Consider the following 8,929-nt stretch of genomic DNA (forward strand, 5'->3'; position numbering starts at 1 on the left):
ATGGCCTGAATCTACGCTAAGAAACTTTTTCAGCTTCCAAAAGAGGGTGGCTGAGAACTAGCTGCCTAGTGGGAATAGGCTCAGGAATGCGCCGTCTCCTGAACGCTGCCCAAAAATCGTGTGGGAGAATGTGAGCTGGTACGTGCCAAAGCTGTGCCGGGACCGCGCTCGCGGTTAGGAGGGTAGAAAATGTGTCCTTCTGCTTGGGAACATTCCCAGGCACTGTCTAATTTCCTAGTACACGTGGAGCCTCAGGATTTATGCATACTAATAGGCATTGCCTCTGAGTGTTGACTGTCCATGTTACTTACAAGCAGTATTTCACAGATTATTTCTGGACAGTATTTCCTTTTAATATCAAGCAGAGAGAACACGACCAATTTCTTCTCCTGAGTTCACAACTCAGCAAGGCCACTGAAGGTAGACTTAGCTTGAGCAATACTCCCTCGGTGTCACTGACGCTACTGGAGTTAAGGATATTAAAGAAACTTTTCACACAATTTATTCATGCTAGTACTCTTAGCTATTAAAAAGAGAGGTACATCTCAGTCCTAATACTCAAATCACAGGGAGAAGTGCTGTTAGATCCCTATTCCTTATTTCATGTCCTGTTCCATACTATAACCAATGATCACAACTGGTTGCAACTTGCTTGTCTTCTGTATTTTTCTCCATCCTCTTAAACCACAATTGTCTTTTTCTCCCCCAGATTACTCCGCTCTGGCTTAAGGGACAAAAAAATGGCTTTTTTGGGGGGTAAATAAAGGGTATGGAGAGCTTTGAAGGAACACATTACTATTATAGATATTCAGGAAATAGTACATGGTTGTATGTCCTAGTTTCTGTTAAAGCCTAGGGTTCAGTCATTTCCAGCAGGAATGATCAGGACAGTCCTGATCTGGCCTTCTAGGGGATAAAGATATCCCCATAGAATAAGGGGGAAAAAGCTACACAATACTTCACATTTTCAAGCTTACAATGCATAGTAAACAATAAGAAATAAAAATGGTACATATATCATAAAAAATCGCTTTTATGATATCTTTAAAAAATGTTTAGGTATATCAGTTATAGTCTGTGAACAGGCTACATTGTCAGTTAATCTTCTTTCCATATACATATTTGTATTTAGAAATATTTAGACTTTTTGAATAAAATAATCTGTATCCATAAAATCCACATATTCCAGACGCACATTTTAATGCTCATAGTGCTTTGCTTAAATTGTTTTTCATATGTTCACATAGCTTTTGCATTTGAAAAGTGGAATATTCATGAATATGTGTATAATTTTGTGTATACAAATGTACCTGGTGACTGAAAATATAGATTTTGTTCCTCTTATCTGCATCTAATCAGAAAAAATCTGAGGATATTTAATAGTCACTCATATATGGACTTTCAAGTGTGAGAAATTCATGAATAAGAAGTAAAGGAGTAAGAATAATCAAGAATAAGGTTAGTCTGGCCGATATCAAACAGATAGACACATCTTTTTGAAGAGACAGTGCGTGCAATACTGCTACATCTATACCAACACCCAAATAAACTACTGTCTGAAGTCAGACGTAAAGAGAAGAGAAAGTCCATTTACAACAGGGGTTTCCCAACTTAGTATGCACCAAAAGCAGGAACAGAAACCGCTCTCAGCTCTGGCAATGGCAGTAGGTGCATGGTATTGGTTTGGATGTCTCTGTGTTGCACTGCTGGAAGAGGAAACGGTGGAGAGTGTGGTGGAAAGACACCACCTTCCAGGAAACAGCATGGATCCAGCTGGCCTGCCTAGGCTGGTGTGGAAATTGTGGCAGGAGGAGCTCATAAGTTGGGACAAGGACTATCAGATGAAGATCTCAGAGGCTAGGTCTTCTCCTGATGAGGGCTTGGGAAAGGAAGGAAACAGTGGTTCTTGAAAGAGTTTGGAGAAGAAGGAGGAAGCAGATGCAGCCAGGAATTTTATTTGTAAGAGATGACAGTGGTTGTTCTRTGTTTCCCTATGAATAAACCTCACAGCACAACTAAGGAATGCCATTATCTGCATGAGCCAGTCTGGGTCCAGCTGYATCATTATCCCCGAGGACCCAAGATGACTCTCTGGGGCTAATGATCAGCATGTAGGGAACTGTWCTTCTGTACTCCTACTCTACGTTTTCTTCCCACATGGCGACATCAATAGCTATAGCTCGCAAAGTGCAGTTCCCCTTTCCCTTTCATAAAGAGATGCATCTGTGACTCAAAACAACCTAGATTTTATTTTGAAGTGATTCATGTACCAAAGTTTAGGAACCTTCAATCTATATCACATCCATGCCTCTCTTTCTTCAGAAAAACATGATAGACTGTTTGGCCCTTGAGGATACCAAAACTTATACCATGTGCAGCTTGTCTCCAGGCTATATTTCATCTTAGAGAGAAATGGTCAGCGTTTTTCCAATTGATTAACAGGCTGGTGCCTAAGCCTGCTCACATCGAAAAAAAATGGTCTCTCTCTTTCACTGTCTTCTTACTATTYAAGATTTTGTTTCAAAAGCAAACTATTAATTATTTCTAGGACTTTTGTGACTGTCTAGACAAAACATTGACTAGCACAGCATGAGTGGTTCAGGATATTACATTTTAGCTTTGTGTCTAAAGGGTGGCATAGGATCAGAAAGAAAAGATTAGTGGCATATGGTGAAAGTTTCATAACATGGGGCATTACAGCATGATAATACACTGGTGTTCATCTGAAGGGTAGGAATGTCTTAACTGTGCCTTTCCCTTTCAAGTCCAAACTCATCCAAATGTCATGCAAACACAGACGAAAGTTGATACACCTTGACTGAAGTGTTCGTTGACTCTGGAGAAAATCTCTGGTAAGTGCAGATACGCTTGTTGCCTGGAGAACTCCCAAACTCGGGCAGATAGTTCTAAAGGAAGTCTACGAAATCTTCTAAGCATGCCCTGCTTCCTCATGTAAAAGGTAAGGCCTGCAAACATGAAATTAGAAACAGAAACTGCAAGCATGTGGATCCATTAAAACAGGGCCTTGTCACTCCAGGAGAACAGGATTAAGAAAGCTTGATAAGACTTGGATTTATGGCACTATCACTTTAGGCCCCTTCTGTCTGTTACAGGCATTGAAATATTTGCGCTTTGCTACTAAGAGACATTTGAGTTACACGAACAAATCCTCCAATTATTAAATAATTCACTTACTTACAAAGTGAATTAATCTATGCTAAGTTAATTTTACTAGGCAAACAATAATGAATTTATATATGTGCATATCATTTTCTGATAAACTTTTGTGTGCAGAATACTGTCTATGAGCCTGGAGAACTCTATTTGAAGAAGGTGCTTGATGTGGAAGAGCTATATATATATCTGTGCATGCATATATATACACACATGCATATACACATAGACATAAATATATATAGGAGAGAGAGAGAGAAAATGTGAATGTTGCATTTTTTGGGGCTTGCTGTTTTCAAATACTGAAAAGTGTGTATACAGGTAAGGTATTCTGGCTACCTCTGTTGTACAGAGGGTCCGAAGGCAGCTCAGAGCCCTGTTATTGCCCTCAGTTATCCTTCATGCCATGCTTATACCAGACATCCACACATGTACACCATACAGCAGCCCTGTGCATTGCTACAGATGCTTACCTCAGCTCCACAGTCAACATCTGCAGGRCAAGACCACAGAAAGAGGTTGTAAGGTCCTCATTATCAATGAACACAACACAAATGGTGAAAGTAACCTTTTATTTGCATGTGATATAGAGACATACACACTGCAAACACATGCCACACATCATAAAAGGACAGGATACTTGGGAGATCGCAGCAAAGAAACATTACCATCTGCTTCTAATAACCAGCACAAATAGTACATGCTCTGAGTTTCTCATGGTGTTTCTGAGCAGAATTCCAGAAGAGCTGCACACACGGCACAGACTGGGYTTGTTAACACACCCCACTGGCCACACAATGCCACCAGTGTGGACATGGCCCTTCATGGCCCCGCTCACAAGGCAGGGCTGGCAGAACCCGCTTCTCACCCTGGAAAGACCCATTTTTTTTTCAGCTGCCTTGTCCCACCTCTGCTGCCAGGAGCACCGTGCCAGGAGCTGGGCTTGTGTGAAAGCCACTGCCCAAAAGAAATGGTGGGGTGCACTGGAGCAGAGAGGGAGCTTAGACCTGGGTCCTGCAAGCTGTCACTCCTCATCATCTGCAATGCAACGCAAACTGGCACAGAAATGCCGGATTCCTGGAACTACTATGCTAAGCACAACATGAAAATGCTCAGTGTGTTGCTGTCCAGGCAACACAAACTAAATCTTCTGTAGATTAGGACACATTCTGTTGAAATGGGAAAGAATGCAGCCGGCTAAGTAAAGACAGGTGTGTAGCCTGGCATGTAAGAGCAGAAACAATTGCTGCATGAGATGAAAGCCTTGCTGTTCGCACAGGTTAGCTTGTGGTAGTGCTATCGTGACTGCATGAATGCAGTACCAKACAGCAAACCACCAGCTGAACTTACCCAACACACATGCCATGCACAGCTATGGAGCCCAGCTGGAAYCTCGTATATTTGCATCAGTCCCTTTGCAGTCTGGCTTCTAGCTCAGCCTCTCCACCATAAGGCAGTTATTTTAACTCTATTTACATCTTATTTCTCTTCATTTAGTATTTTAGATTGTTTCAATCATTTGCTTAGTTCTTGGTGGGGCGTGGAGGAGAACACTTTAGTCCTGTATAGTCTATGATCATTGCATCTAGGACTGTATTTACCTGAGCAGTATATCAAGACTTGCTCTGAGAGATCTGGCACCTTTTTCTTGCTCTTGTCACACCTGAAAGGCCTATAAAGAAGAAAGGATGCGTACTATGTGATTGCACTGGGTCACAGTTTTCCACTAGCCCCAGTATTTACAACATACACTGGACTGGACTGTCCAACAACAATGTTCTGAAGTGGCAACCCACCAACTATTAAGTGTCCTGAATCTCTTTTCCATATAGCATGTTTTTAATGGGTGGGATAGCATTTACTGATGTGTTTACTTCATGAAACATTCAATTAGCCAGAGTCATCATCAGCATATTTGCTTGTACTGCCTTTGTGCTGGGTGCTTCCTCAAGCTTTTCCTCATGTGCAGGGTTTGCCATCTGCTTATAGGTTGTTCAGAGACTGTGTGAAGTTTCTCTCTGAGAAAATGTGTGCCTGTCCATTGAAGTATTTGCTAGTGATGCAATGGCAGCTGTTATCATCACGTCATATGTGTGCGGGTGGTTGAAATACATGGTATATAGGTTGTCAAAATTTGCCAGGAAGATATGTTTTTGATTGTGGTATTGTGTGCATGTGTGGTACTGCTGGAGCAGCACGCACAGGGCTCAGAATATTACATGAGTACTATGCGTGAGTGCTATATAAACCACATACCAGAGTGGTTACATGCTGTATTGGGTGACAGTAACACCATATTCACATAGCTTTTCCACATCTCTTTATCAGTTGCCCATTTCTGAGTATTCCTTGGGGCCCTGGATATTTTCATGTGTTTGCTGGACAGTGGTCTTCACCAAGAGCACTCTCACATTTAGAAATGAACACTTTTCCTTGCCAGTAATTTCTGGGGTCTGGGTACCAGTATTTCAGGCTCCATGGGGCAATAGTTCATTTCCAGTCTCTGTCAGGATGTTTATACTGTTTATGTGTAGGCCTTTGTCACCTGGTATTAATTGGGTTGTGCCCTCTGGGCCTTTGAAGGCAAAGAAGGCTTCAAACTCCTTTTCATTGCACATGGTGTTGTGGCCTGTAATACTAATCAATTGCATTTGGATGCATCATGTTGTAAGTACGGGATATGTAGCACCCCTCTGCATCTACAGAGATCAAATGGTCTCGTGGTGTCCGAGGCCTTGCCTAAAGTCACTGCTTTCATATTTGGGCCCTGCTTTTGCTTAGCACCTGTCTGCTACACTTTTGTGTTGAGATGCCACTAACAAAACCTGAGCAAGCCTGTAACCACCATGAAGTCCATCTGTTTTCCTCTGCTCTTGATTATGCAAGTGTTCGTTGTTCCGATATCCTTGATATACGTGTCTTCTTGATTGCTCATCAAGATTGCTGTGCTTTTTGTCCTTTCTCCTGCTCTGGGTCTTGCAGCCCCAAGCCACRGCAACCCTCGTAGCTGGAAGTGCCAGTGGGTGCTGGCACTTGGAGAGATGTCACTGCTGCTTGTTGGGGCACAGAAGCTTGGGGCTGATTAAGTTTTAATTTTTGAATCTGGAGCTATCTGTGTGGGCTCACAGCTGGGGACTACAAAGTGCTATATGGAATTGGCACAGAGAAGAAACACACAGATCGCCTGCTGTCAGGACATCTGTGTCCTTTTATTTTGGGTACATTTAGCACTTATAGTGTTTCACATCTGTCACATATGCAGTATGGCACTGACAGTGGTTATATTTACATTTTGCCTAACTCACATTTGTTGTTGTTGTTTACTCTGTCTGCTAAGCCACCTCCTTGACTGCACACATTTCATTGCTTAGCATCAGGGATGCCTGGCAGTGAACGTTACCAGCCGTGGACTTGGTGACATACACAGGATACATACAACACGGCACCAGCTAGGGTATCATCCCTCCATTGTTTGTATCTGCTTAGCAAATGCCACCTCCCCGCTACGGCCTGGACTTACATCAACTCATCCTAAATGGCGCTTGCATAGCATGAGTTAATGGAGAACCATGCCTATAAGAGACCCCAAGTGATCAGAAGACACTCTAGTGGCCCAGTTTATCCCCTGCTCAAGGAAGATCCATAACATAACCTATTCCAGACAGATATTTGTCTAATCTAGTCTTTAAAGRATCTAAACTAGTTTTGAAAGCCTTCAGTGATAGCAATTCCATAAATGCCCTAAGCAATCTTTTTCCTTCTGTACAYGAGAATGTTTCTGTAAACTTTGGCTGGAAATGTAACTTGTCCTTTGAGATGTAGCCTGTGATGTTAGAGGCTGTTGCTGGTAAGTCTGACAGAAAAGGAACTATAATGATCTCTCCCTCCTTCCCAGGTTAATTCCTCACTTATTTGTTAGCTTCTCTGTCTTTTTAAGTTCTGATCTGGAGTTTTGCTTAGGCATCACCAAAGAATGCTATAAAGGCATCAATGTGCATTCCAAAATTTCGGGACATGAAGGTTAACTGTGGTTAACCATCTTGTGGCTGGTTGTGCCTTTGTTCCAGAGTATCTCATGGCTTTTGCTTGCAAAGTCACTTACGTATGTCTCGTGCTCTCAGGTTTGTCCTTTCACTGGTGAAAGCTTATGTTCCCTGATTTTGTCCACCCTGCAGATGGACTGGGAAGAAAGTACTGCCTTTTTATACCATGTTGCTGTACTAGYGCTCCCTTGGCAGGCTTTTATGTGCCCTCTGGCTGTCCAAACACTCCAGACACTGTGGAATTTTCTGTTGGGTCAAAAGGAGCAAGTGATCTCCTCAGGAGACCTACTGGGTCCCTTGCTGAATCACTAGCGCTGAGGCTTCAGGGACTGGAAGGCACAGATTACAAGCTGCCACGTTTGCTCTAAGGAGAACCATGAATCTCTAATGAGAGTGGAAATTCGCCATTTCTTTTCGCTGAGCTCTTGAGGCAAAGAGGGAAAAAACAGGATGAAATTCTTGGAGTCAAATCTGTCCTTGGAATATGTCACATCACAAGTTTTTCTTGTGACGGAATTCTTTTATTATTATTTTTTAATTAAACCATCCTTAAAAATAATCCTTGCTTTTAAATCACAGGACAAAAATGCAAATGTGAGCCCTGGGAACTCAAAAGTCTCAAGCTACACAAATTTCTCTCATCTCTGCTTTGGAAACAACAAAAGATGAATACACAGGAATGTCTGTTAAGGATAAGTTTTAATGATCATCTGCAACTTATTATTCCATAATACATGCCATTAATAAACTGAATTACCCCCAAAAGTCTGTCCTGTGAGAAGTGCTATATTTCCTGCATCTGCTGCATCTGTTTTATCACATTTCTACATCCTTCTGAAAGCACAGTGCAATGYGTTAAAAAAGGTTCCAGTACAAAATAACCACAACTCAGGTTATATCTGAGTCTTCCCTTCCCTTCCTTCATAGCCCTTTATTTTACTTTTTCCTGCTTCTGTGTGTRTTTCCAACTGAGGAAAGCTCAGCCTATCTCCTTTCCTCTCTGAATGCAAATGTGTCTCAACTGTGGGGTTCAAAATGCTGGACCTCATGCTAGTAAGTGGTAGAGTCACCCGTAGACTCAGGCTGTCACTTGGGTGACTTGGCTCATATCCTGTGCCAAGGCTGCTGAGGTTAACAGGATATTTTTCATTGCCTGCAGTGAAAACTGGCCTGGACCTACAGTCATACATAATTAGTGAATGCGAGACRAAAGGCCCACATTAGCTCCCATTTCCACATTTTCAGCGGACTGCTTTCCTTATCTGTGTGGCTGCAAGATTCTCATTCCAACCTCCTGTTATCTTGATTTGGGGGAAAATAGGTTCTTGCAATTGTTTCACTGTGCTTTATGGAATTAAATTAACCTCTGTCCTGTTCAGRCATACTATTATCATCATTACTTTTAAATTAGTTGTTTCTGAAGCGACTACAGAGAAGATATCAAGCTGGCCCCCCTGGCCACGTTCCACCGAGCGAGCTGCAGCGCACGGTTCCAGGGAGTGTGTTGGGAAACGCACACTTTCTGCTTGTAAAGTTCAGGCACGCCTCTCCCCTCTGATTCCCTGCAGCTGCCATGCCTGCCGCGTAATCTGCTTTCTCAGAAAGGTGCGGGAGAGGAGGTCTGAAGAGGTATATCCTTGTGATTATGCATGAGAGGATCCAAAGTTCTCCGCTCTTCGCTCTACCCCAGTTGCAAGCTGATTTTTCTGTTC

The sequence above is a fragment of the Rhea americana genome, unplaced genomic scaffold, assembly GCF_003343005.1.
Source record: "Rhea americana isolate MKP2758 unplaced genomic scaffold, rheAme1 scaffold_25, whole genome shotgun sequence".
Lineage (NCBI taxonomy): Eukaryota > Metazoa > Chordata > Aves > Rheiformes > Rheidae > Rhea > Rhea americana.